General features: G+C 43.6%; 1 protein-coding gene across 1 annotated transcript in view; it reads right to left on the bottom strand.

The window, feature by feature from the left end:
- LOC137546097 (serine/threonine-protein phosphatase 2A regulatory subunit B'' subunit beta-like) overlaps positions 1-12,975 on the bottom strand; it is a 145,889-nt gene that overhangs the window by 3,175 nt on the left and 129,739 nt on the right.

The raw sequence follows: 12,975 nt of genomic DNA, 5'->3' as shown, positions 1-12,975 counted from the left end.
CTCTGATGTGAAAGAGCCCTAAGAGGCTGAGTGAACTTTTGACCTTTATAAAAACATGAATATCTCAAACTTTAAAAGATAGATTATTTTTGCAGCACAAGTTTCATGTCTGTAGGTTGTTGTATGGGTGCTGGTATCGTTTTGGAAATAAGAAGTACTATCATCTTCAAAAATGGAAGCAGCACAAATCTTAACTTTTGCAGCACAAATGGGCACAAAGATCGCACTAACCAATCATGATGGAATGTTTATTTGTGCTGATTGTAGGGGGGGGCAGCTGCATGAAGCTGGCTACACTATGTCCATCCAGATCTGATGACAGTGGAGGCAAACTTCAGCTCTCTGTCCTGAAAGTACCAAAGAATACTCATGCTTGTAGGTTGACATTTTGAAGCCCCCACAAAACTGTCACATTTCTAAAATCTGAACTCGATACTGCTTATAGGCTAGGAGAACTGGAACGCCTAGATCAGGGCACCAACACAACACCACCTTTCCCAAACACAACGTGAAGAGTGCATTGATAGACAAAATAAATAGCAATTCGGTCAAGGGGGGGGGGGAAGAGACTGTATGGTAAGAGCCTGAGGCTGTGAGACTGAACAGGTTGAGCATATATCTTGTATATTAAAGCATTGCAAATATAAACATTCCCAGCTGTCAAATCAACGGCTTTCATGCAGAACATGCAATACAGCCAATCATTCCAAGGGAAAATATTCATGGCTTATGTATTTGAGTGCCTGGGTAGTTTTGTTCCATCTGAATAATTCTTTTTAGTGCACAAAATGACTAATTATGCTGAATAAAAAGTAAAAGCGGGGATTTATGGCTGAACAGGTGAGAAAACACGCTTACCGGTAACTTTTTCCATGTAACCCCCATGACAGCACCACCATGAGACAGACCCAGCCCACCTGAAGGAACAGGAAGCACAGAGATTAAATTGCCTCCCAATGGCACACAGCCTTGTGCATTATAGTTAACACTAGGAAGTACTGCTTACAAGCTGAATTTTATTTTGAGGAGCTTAAAAAGGATAAGCTTAGCGAGGGTGCTGTAATAAATGTTACATGGAAACATACCAGCCATGTAAAGTCAGTAAGTTTCACCATTACACGTCCATGACAGAATTACTAGGGACTGCTGAAAGCTTTCCTACCAACCATGACCTTTTTAATTGCCATGTCTGACCAATCAGCCAACTCTACTGGATATCGGACAACCAGCTCACACTTCCACATTCAGTGTTTGCTGAAATGCTGATCAGAGCATCATCGGGGTACAGAGTGCAGAGAGGCAATTTACAACAAGAGGGAAGGGAGGAATCTTGCTAAACCAATACAATTTAGACAACTTTTCTTTTACTAGGGATTACACACTAGTTTACTAGTAACACTAGTAAATGCTGGGGGGAAAAAAAAACATGCCAATATGCAGACAAAATCATTAATAAAAGTACGCTTCATTGAGCCTGGCGCTTTTCAAGCTCTGTCCGGTTCTTATATCACGCAATACATACATCAATACACCGTTTTCTAAACAAGCCTGAAAAAAATAAAATACACATATGCTGGAAGGAGATGACCCCTTTTTTTGTTAACACTCCTGCAAATACGGAATACAAGTGTAGGTGTGTGTGTGTGTAGGTGTAGGTGTGTAGGTCTCATGGCTTCTTTATGCAATGTAAACAGAATCAGTAATATGAGTAGATTGCATTAGTGAACAGTCTTTTTTTCACGACATGCCCAACAGATAGATCCCTCTCTGATCGACATCAGATCAGAGAGGCATCTATCACTGCCACATACTGCACATTGATTTAATAGATTTCTGCATGAAATCTATGAAATCAATTGCGACTGCTCCCCCCAGGTGTCTCACCTCCTAATGCTGGTCTCCCCGGGGCCCCACACAGATTATTACAGAGGCGGAGCACTTTCACTCGCCGCTCCTGCAGGTTTGCTTCCTCCTCTGTGCTGCCACCATCTTCCAGTGCCCATAGTTCACAGGGTCACTATGGGCCCCGGGAGACAACAGCAGCACAGACTAGGAAGCACACCTACAGGACCGGAGAGTGAAAGTGCTCTGCTGCAGCAATAGTGTGCTTGGTGGGGTCCCCCCCCCCGGGACAGATACCGCGCGCTCCCCCCACACCGTTTGAATAACCAAGACAGACGATGATGACAGAGGACACTTAGCAGGAGGAGCACACTGGTACTCTGCAGAGATTGCTATGAAGTGCCAGAGAGACAGCTTAGAAGAGACCTGGTGTTGGCTGCACCTACCTTTGCACCATGGACACATGTTAAGAATATTTTCCTGTTTTTTGTCTTCTAAATATAGGTGCATTTTATAGGGTAAAAGATACAGAACATTTACAGTTCTGACTGTCTCTGGTATATGAGGGAAGCTTTTTTTTATGCAATTCAGCTGCCATAGAAAAATCTGGAACCACTGAACTTTTTATTAATGTGTTGCTCATCAAACCAAATGCTAATTTGAGCCCGTGCAGTGCATCCTTTAAATGTTTCTATGTTGTGACTGCTTAGCAAGAGTGGTGGTTATCATTGAGTTATGCTACAGAATCACTTGTGTGCTGAGCTGTATGGCCCTGCAGCGAGCCCTTAAAGCTGCAGTGGCCTAATTAGTGAAAAATAGCCTGGTCACTAGGGGAGGTGGAAGGCTATGGTCCTGAAGAGGTTAAAATAAACCTGTAATGAAAAAAGTGCCCCTGGGAGGTATTTACCTCAGGAGGGGGAAGCCTCTGGATCCTAATGAGGTTTCCTGCATCTTCAGCACCTGGGATTCAGCGCTGGTAGCCCCCCAAAATCACTTGACGGCAGACGCAGCAGCGGCATCAGCACGCAGCATGATTTACAATGTGCGCTCCTGCGCAGTAAAATCTTCCCCTCGGGCTGTGGCAGAAATAGCAGAGCCTGATCGGGTCCATTCTACTGCAGGAAACCTGGTTGAGAAAGCCTGCTTATCCTGTAATCTTTGCACTTGAACAGGTGTAGTTTCCTCTTCTGTTTAAGTCCTGTTCATAGGGTTACAGTGTAGTTTAATTCTGTGTTTTACAGGTCATATCCACTACGCCATGTGGTCAGAGTGTAGCATACTTTCTCTGTATCTGGAGAACTGCAGCTCCAATTCAAGGCATACGCAGTACAATGCAAGTAATATACATTCATGGCAGTAATCCTAATGAATAATCACAGGCTATTTTATATGTAAATCTCTAGCAGCACAGCTGCTACTTTTAACAAATGGAGCTGCTGCAGCAACACAGGCTTGATAATGAACAGCAATAAAACAAAGTTGTGACTCTTTCCCACTTTATCCCCCCCCCCCCCCCCCCCCAAAAAAAAAAAAGGGATTGGCTGGAGGTTGTACATAAAAAGGTGACGCTGCAGAAGAAGAAGGAAAAAAGGGAAAAAAAAAAAAACGAGGAGAGGTATCACCAACTACCATATTTTTCGGACTAAATCTGGTGCATCCATGGTGAAGGGCATCTAGTGGATTATGCCCCCTATGTACCCTCGTGTGCCCCCCTCTTGTGTCCTCCATGTGTCAGAGACTCTGTCCTCCTCTATGCCCCTTTGTGCCCCCCTTGTGTCATCCTCTGTGCCCCTTTGTGTCCTCTACATTACTGGTAGACTCAGTAATTGCGGCGGGTTGGAGGTGCGTATTAGCAGGCTTTCACAAGTCAGGAACGCTATGTATTTGGACTATAAGACAGTGACTTTTCCCCCCACTTTTGGTGGAGAAAAAGTGAGTCTTATAGTCCAAAAAATACAGTATGTGCAACAAATGTTTGCGTTTTCAATGCAGATTACAGACAGGTACTTGAGCACCTGAGACCTGAAGGTCCCTTTTAGTTTAGTTGATAAAATATAAAGTCACACACCTTCAGGATTTACAGCTGGGGTCATAAATGTAGGGAGACACTACATAGTCCAGTGCATGAATGATCTGCTACTTCCTGTTTATTTTGCTAACAGGCGGTGTTTACGTGGCATGCAGAACGATTGGTCGCCCCTCTCTCTGGCTAGTTGCCAGAGATAATGTACTGGAGCCTCTGTCCCACATCAGGTCCGCTGACTTGGAGGTAGATACAGAGGCATGACGAGCGGTAGGAGGGCATGCCCTCCTTTCAGGTGGTATCACGCCTAAAGTCTTCTCCTTCTTCCATCTGTGGTCACATGGTATATAGTACCCAATCAGGTCCGCTCTGTGTGGAAGAGTGATGACTGGACAACTTAAATGCAACTAGTGGATTGGTTGCGCTGCAAAGGGGTGGGGTATAAATTGATGTATAATGCGGTTAACTTGTGTCAGACTGTCATTAACTTAAAGGACAAAGGAGCAGACGCTCCAAAACATCGTATTCATGTGGCAATTCTGAATAAAAGAAATCTGAGCTATAAATACTGACGGTGCCAGCTACTTTATTTTGATGCTATGTTGGATTGGTGATTCCACTGCTGGGCACGTCACTATAGGTTGACGGTTGTGCATTTCTTCAAGACACCGGTGAAGATGTGGTGGGTGCAGTACAGCCGGAGCAAGAAGAAGAGGTAGCCGCTAGTTGGGTCACAGTTAGAAGGGGTAGGGGAATAAGTGTCAGGGAGGCTAGTCCCGATGTGTCCCACCCGAATAAGTATGCTTGTTTGCGTAATATTGGGGTTGAGGATTCTGGAGTAGCAACGCTGCAGCTGGATGTGTCCCTTAGCAACCAAGTGACAGACCGCTGCAACGAGAATGGGAATAGGAGTGCAGGTAAGGCTAGTGGTAGGGAATTCAATTATTAGGCACACAGATAGGGTGATCTGTCGAAGAAACCGTGAATGCCGTACAGTCTCGTCTCCCGGGTGCTCAGATTCGGCATGGAGCAGAACAAAATGACAGATTATTAGCTGGGGCTGGGGAAGACCCAGCTGTCATGGTAGACATTGGTACCAATGACAAAGTTAGTGGGAGATGGAAGGTCCTCAAAAATGATTTTCAGGTGCTTGGAGATAAACTTAAAGCAAGGACCTCCAGGGTGGTGTTTTCTGAAATACTACCAGTGCCACGCACTACATCTGATAGACAGGAGCTTAGGGAGTTAAATAAGTGGCTGAGAAATTGGTGTAGGAAGGAGGGGTTTGGGTTTCTGGAGAACTGGACAGACTTTGCATTCGGCTACAGATTCTACAGCAGAGAGGGGCTGCACCTTAATGGGGAGGGTGCAGCTGCATTGGGGGGAGAAGATGGCTAAACAGTTGGAGATTTTAAACTAGGATCTGAGGGGAGGGAGGAGGAAGGGTAAAGTCAATAGGTGGACAAGATAAGGTAAAAAGACAGAGGTAGCCTAACATTACGGCGTGGACAGAGGGGTGGGGGCAGTGTAAAGAGTAAGGAGGTAGCCCATTTCATGTAACCAAAATTGGAAAATGTGGTAAAAATATAAAGTCCATGGTAACCAATGCAAAGAGCCTTGCAAATAAAATGGACGAACTAGAGTTCATTCTGATTGACGAGGGCTATGACATTGTGGGAATAACAGAGACATGGATGGATGAAAGCCATGACTGGATAGCGAATTTAGAGTGATACAATGTGTTTAGAAAGGACAGAGCAGGGAAAAAAGGTGGAAGGGTTTGTCTCTTTGTTATGAATTCTTTTACAGCTGTAATGAACGATGAGAAGGATGAAGATTGTGAAGATGTGGAGTCCGTTTGGGTAAATACTCATGGTGGAAATAACTGTTGCCAATTGTTTATTGGGGTATGCTACAGGTCACCACATATTCATTAAGCTGCAGAACTGCAATTACTACAGCATATTGAAAAAGCTGCAAGTAAAAATGAGGTCATAGTTATGGGTGACTAACTTTCCAGACATTGACTGGAGTATTGAGGCTACCCATTTGGGTAAAAGCAGCAGATTTCTGGCAGCACTACAGGACAATTACTTGACTCAAACGGTAACTAAACCAACTAGGGGGAATAGGTTACTGGATTTGATCATTTCAAATAGACCAGATAATGTATCAAATGTGCAGGTTCAAGAACATTTGGGAAATAGTGATCAAAACATGATAACATTTAATCTAGTGATTGATAGGCTGCGGGGCAGCGGGACCACTAAAACTATGAATTGTAGAAAAGCAAAGTTCAATCAACTCAGGCAGGCACTAAGGGCCTGTTCAGACTATGTGCGTTCCTAGACGTTTTCAGGGAACGTGTCTGGGTACCAAAAATGCATAGAAACGGCTCCTAATGCTTTTGAATGGGCTAGTTCACATGTATGCGTATGAGACGCATACGTTTCTCATCCGCATTGCTGCACGCAGTTCTGTGCGTCACGCATAGAAACGGACGCAATGAAAGTCTATGGACGCATATCAAAAACGCGTACTATTGCGTTTTTAGCGTCCGTTTCCCTCTGCGGTTCCCATAATTCTTTTTTTCCCCCTGGGTCACGTGTGTGTGCAAAACGCAATAGAATACGCATTAGAACGCAAGAAAAACGCATGCGTTTTTCAACTTGCGTTTCTTTGATTTTAAACGCATTCTTCATACGCAGATAGTCTGAACAGGCCCTAAGTTTGGTGAACTGGGATAATGTACTACAAGGCAGGGACACTGAAGGGAAATGGCAAGCTTTTAAAATGATTCTCAACAATATTAAATATATTCCATATATATTTAAGTTAGCAGAAATTGATTTTAATTGTTTTTTTTCCACAAAGTGTCATTTTCCGCTAACTTGTGACAAAAAATAAAATCTATGAACTCACCATACTCCTAACGGAATACCTTTGGGTGTCTTCTTTCTAAAATGGGGTCATTTGTGGGGTTTCTATACTGCTCTGGCATTTTAGGGGCCCTAAACCGTGAGGAGTAGTCTTAAAACCAAATGTTGCAAAATGACCTGTGAAATCCTAAAGGTACTCATTGGACTTTGGGCCCCTTAGCGCACTTAGGGTGCAAAAAAGTGCCACACATGTGGTACCGCCATACTCAGGAGAAGTAGTATGTGTTGTGGTGTATTTTTACACATACTCATGCTGCGTGGGAGAAATATCTCTGTAAATGGACAATTGTGTGTAAAAAAAAAAAAAAAATCAAAAATTTGTCATTTACAGAGATATTTCTCCCAAGGGGCAGATTAGGGTCTAATGGAGTCCCCAGGGGCAGTTTAGGGAATAAAAAAACAAAAATAGCGTTGACAGATAGTGACAGGGAGTGATTGATGGGTGATTAGGGGGGTGATTGGGTGCAAACAGTGGTCTGGGGGGTGGGCAGGGGGGGTCTGACCGGTGCTGTGGGCGATCAGGAAGCAGGGGGGGGGGGAGATCAGTGTGCTTGGGTGCAGACTAGGGTGGCTGCAGCCTGCCCTGGTGGTCCCTCGGACACTGGGACCACCAGGGCAGGAGGCAGCCTGTATAATAGGCTTTGTATACATCACAAAGCCTATTATACACTTTGTCAGCGGCGATCGGGCAGCTAGTAACCCGCCGGCGCTTCCGAACGGCGGGTGGGTTACAGCGCGAGGGGGCGGAGCCTGTCGCCGACAGCTGATCACGTCACGAATGACGTGATCGCCGCATAACCACGCCCGCCGCCAATGGGCGTATTGCGGTCGTCTGGGCCCAGCCCTTGCCGCCGCTCATCGGCTGGGGGCGGTCCTTAAGTGGTTAAGGGAATTAAGTTCAGTTAATCGTTAATCCCCTTTATCTTATCTTTTGTGACTCTCTTTCCACTGGCAGAGTTCTGGTATATTGGCGTACAGCCCACATTTCCCCATTATTTAAGAAGGGCAAAAAATCAGATCCGGGAAATTATAGACCGGTAAGCTTAACATCAGTTGTATGCAAACTATTTGAGGGGTTACTAAGAGATACTATACATGACTTCATAGTAGAAAATAGTCTTTATTTCTCAGCATCAGCATGGGTTTACTAAAGACAGGTCCTGTTTGACTAACATGCTCAGCTTTTATGAGGTAGTGAACGCTAATGTGGATATTGGGAATGCTGTAGATGTGATATACTTGGACTTTGCAAAGGCCTTCGACACTGTTCCCCACAAAAGTCTGGTGCAAAAGTTGAGGATGCAAGGACTGGGGAAGAGTCTGTTTTCTGTCCATTAGCCGGTTCCCTATCCATGCACACAAAGAGTTGTGGTCAACTTGATCTTATTCAAAATGGGAGACCGTTAGCAGTGTGGTCCCACAGGGGCAAGTACTGGGTCCAGTGCTCTTCAATTTATCAATGATCTAGTAGATGCAGTAGTGAGCAATGTTGCTATTTTTGCAGATGATACAAAATAGTGCAGAATCATCAACTCTCAGGAAGATGGGGACATATTGCAACAGGATCTGGATAGGATGACTATATGGGCACATAAATGGCAGATTAAATTCAATGTTGAAAAATGTAAAGTCATGCATTTTGGTCGTACCAATGGTCTAACACCATACAAAATAAATGGGATACAGATGGAGACATCAAAAACTTGGAGCTGGACTTAGGAGTACTCATCCAGGCAGTTGGCTGATGGTGTAATGGTTAAGGGCTCTGCCTCTGACACGAGACCAGGGTTCGAATCTCGGCTCTGTTCAGTAAGCCAGCACTAATTCAGTAGGAGACCTTTGGCAAGTCTCCCTTACACTGCTACTGCCAATAGAGCGCTCCCTAGTGGCTGCTGCTCTGCTCTGGCGCTTTGAGTCCGCAAGGAGAAAAGCGCAATATAAATGTTATTTGTCTTGTCTTGTCATCGACAACAAGTTAAAGTGGACCCAAATTAAAAATATAAAATTTCAGAAATAAAATCTATTTTCTAAATTATAATAATAAATAGCAGAATTTTTTCAGTTGCATGATGACAAATATAAAATATTTTACATTTATTGTAGGAACCCCTCCCTTCCTTTCAAATTGGCGGACAAAATCCAGCAAACTGGTGGAGTAGGTGGTGTCCAGCAATGGAGGAATTGCTAATGGCTGCCCCCAGTATAACCCTAGTTATTAAATGAGAAGACTGAAAAGCATGCACTGAAATGCTCATAGGTTTGAAGGAGTGTTTATTTATCTTTGTATGTGTCACAGTGGTGCAACTAAATATTTTTAATTAAAAAAAAAAAATGTTTGGTTTGGATCAGCTTAAGAGACACTGAAGTGTCTAAAAAAACCCCCATATTTTTATTTAACCACAAAACGACCGCCTCTGGTCGTTTGTGGTTTTACATGGAAACGAACAAGCGGCTGTTCCATGTCAGTTCACGGAGGGTGTCTCAGTGAACAGCCTGCGAGCCTCCGATCGCGGCTCGCAGGCTAAATGTACACACGGCCATCTGTGTCAGTAATCTTGATCTGCCTAATAAAAGGTGTACAGTATACACAGGGTGGGCAGTGTAACAAGATATCTCATATGTATATATGGGTCTATAGCAGTGATGGCTAACCTTGGCACTCCAGCTGTGACAAAACTACAAATACCATCATGCCTCTGCCTCCCCAAGATATGCTTAGAGCTGTCAGAATATTGCAATGCCTCATGGGACTTGTAGTCCCACCACATCTGGAATACCAAGGTTGGCCATCACTGGTCTATAGCAACTTCTTGTCCTGAAAGAAACAAAACACAAAAAGTGGCAAGATGCAACATTTTTACACAGGAATTTAGGTGTGTATGCTTTCTGTCCCTAGAGGACAGACACCCTCTTTAACTGCTGTCATGGAAATGTAATGGGCATTTTATATTAGTATTATCATTGGAACATGTATTATTAATTATCAGATAACTGAGCAAATTTTATTTCACTACATGGTGGGAAGCAAAGCACACCTTGTTCCACAGCAAAAACCTTCAATCAGAATTATTGTGAAATTAAGGAAACAGCCTGGCATACAGCAAAGTCATAGTTGTAACAACGTTGAAAAGCAGAGTTAGTACCTGCTAACGATGTTTTCAACAATCCTTCAGGGCAAAGGTGAGACGTAGCTCCTCCCAGGAACAGGAACAGACAGCACTTCCCCTATAAAAAAGTCACATGGTTAGTCCACCCTCAGTGCGTTTAGCCAAGTACCCGACAGGTGAACATTCCACTAACCCATAACCGTGCAACTATCAGACACAGACAATTAACACCCGGGTGGGATCGTTGCCCTGAAGGATTGTTGAAAACATCGTTAGCAGGTACTAACTCTGCTTTTTCCCCACAATCCTTCAGGGCAAAGGTGAGACGATTAACAAGTAATACAACCTCAGGGTGGGACCACCGCTTGGAGAACGTTTCTACCAACCGCCTGGTCGTGTGCAGACATTGCATCAATTCGGTAATGACAGATGAACGTAGAAAAGCTTGACCACGTTGCTGCTTTACATATTTGCTCAGGCGAAGCCCCTACATTATTAGCCCAAGAAGCTGCCCTAGCTCTAGAAAAGTGAGCTTTAAATGAGGCAGGAGCCTCACTTCCCATAACTCTGAAAGCTTCTATAATAGCTAACCTAATCCAATTAGCTATAGTAGATTTAGAAGCTCTCTGACCTACAGTTTTCCCTGAAATAAAACAGATAAGGAATCTGTCTTCCTGACATCTGCAGCTCTGTTTAAGTATTCCAGAACACATCTAACATCTAATGAGTGAAAAAAATCCTCTCTTTTCCACAACTTGGATTCACACAGAAGGTAGGCAAAATAATATCCTGCGACCTGTGAAACCTAGACCTAACTTTTGGACAAAAGTTTGGATCCGACTGTAATACCAACCTATCCTGAAAATAAGGACTTTTCATAGACAAGGCCTGTAGCTCACTAACCCTTCTGGCTGTAGTGATGGCTACTAAAAATACCGTCTTTAATGTAAGAAATTTAAAAGAACTGTCCCCTAGTGGCTCAAAAGGACCTTTGGACAGCCCCCTAATACTAACGATAAATCCCAAGGAGAAACGTATGGCTTGTAAACTGGCAGTTTCCTAGATAGAGCCTTCCGAAATCTCAGTATTGGAGAGGAAGACAAGGGGATACCTGAAAAAGCAGATAAGGTAGCAATCTGCACCTTAAGCGTACTCACAGAAATATTTTTATCCAAACTGTCCTGGAGAAACCAGGACTGCTGGGACTGACAAGCTATCAAACTTAGAGCCAGATAACCAAAGATGGAAAGTCTTCCAGTATTTTTAGATAGATCCTCCTAGTAACTTCCTTACAGCTAGTAACCAATGTAGAGGCTGCCTTCTCAGATACTCCAAACTTTTTGAGTAAGGCTAATTTAAGATCCAGACTAACAGATTCAATCTGCCTGGATGCGGATGCCACAGGTTCCCTTGTAGCAGTAGATCCGGCCTGCAAGGAAGTCTCCAAGGGTCTTCTGATGCTAACCTCCTGAGAGCTGAAAACCAACTCCTTCTCGGTCACCAAGGTGCTATCAAAATCATCCAATTTTGACAACCTCTCCATTTGCTGATGACCGCCGGAATCAAATTGAGAGGAGGAAATGCATACAGAAGTGGAAAGTTCTACTCTTGAATGAATGCATTCACCGCCCCGGCTTTGATCTCTTGGATTGAGAGAGAAAAAAGTCTGAATCTGGGTATTGTCTTCTGTTGCAAACAGATCGATTGACTGTGTTCCCCATCGTTTTATGATGTCTGCGAAAACACCTCCTTGTTTAGAGACCATTCTGATGACAGAATCCTGCTTCTGTTCAGTTTGTCTGCATCTATATTGAGTGTTCCCTTGAGATGAACAGCTCTCAAGGATGACACATTCTTTTCTGCCCAAGACAAGATGTCCTCAGCTTCCTCCTACAACTACCGGAATCGCGTGCCTCTCTGTTTTTTTGATAAACGCTACTGCCGTAACGTTGTTTGACTGGATCAGAACATTGGACTGCAACAGTATCGATTGCACCTGAAATAAAGCCAGCCTTACTACTGTTAATTCCTTTCAATTGGATAACCTTTGAGACTGATTTTGTCCATTTCCCCTGAAAGGCTCTGTGAGCTATATGAGCTCCTCAGCCCCAAGCGCTTGCATCCGTAGTTATTACGTTGTCTACAGGCCCCTTCCAAGGCCTGCCCTTCACAAGGTAGAATTCCTCCAACCACTGTTGCAGAGACAACACACAGTTTGAGGGATTTTGACTTTAAAATCTAATGTTTGTGGACGACCGTCCCAATTTTCTAGGAGAAACCTCTGTATCTTCCTGATATGCGCTAATGCCCAGGGAACTGCCACCATCGTGGATGACATTAACCCAAACACTGACAAAATCGTTCTTAGGGAAACTTTGTCTTCCCCTTGTAATGATTTCACTGCCAAACTTATCTTCAGAATCCTCTTGGGAGGAAGGAAAATCATCTGTTTTACTGAATCCACTAGCATGCCAAGAAACTGAGTTCTCTGACTTGGAATTAGAGAGGACTTCTCCAGGTTGATGATCCAACCTAGGGATCGGAGATGTTCCGATACCAGATTCAAATGGCTTCTCAGCTGTTCTGCTGAACTTCCTAGAATAAGCAAGTCGTCTAAATACGGAATGGTTAAAATCGATTGTTCCCTTAACGGAATTAATGCTTCTCCCAGAATTTTTGTGAACATTCTTGGGGCAGAAGTGATCCCAAACAGGAGGCAAACAAACTGGTAGTGTTCTACCATCCCATTTATTCTCACTGAAAAACTTAGGAATTTTTGTGATTTTTTGGTGAATCGGCACATGCCAATATGCATCTCTTAGAACCAGAGATGCCATAAAGGCCTCTGGAAACAGTAACTCCCTTACTGATTCCATCCGAAAATTTTTCATAAACCGACTCAGGTTTGTTAGGTTCAGAATCAGGCACAGGATGAATTCCATTACTCTGTACAGCTCCACGGAATATGTTGGCGCTTTATAAATCAATAATAATAATAATAATAATAATAATAATAATTCTGTCTTAGCATGTTCTGCAATATGCTCAAAATCTCTGGAACCAG

This window comes from Hyperolius riggenbachi, chromosome 2 (genome assembly GCF_040937935.1).
Source record: "Hyperolius riggenbachi isolate aHypRig1 chromosome 2, aHypRig1.pri, whole genome shotgun sequence".
NCBI lineage: Eukaryota > Metazoa > Chordata > Amphibia > Anura > Hyperoliidae > Hyperolius > Hyperolius riggenbachi.
The sequence above is the reverse complement of the archived record's forward strand: the minus strand, read 5'-3'. Positions and strand labels throughout refer to the sequence as shown.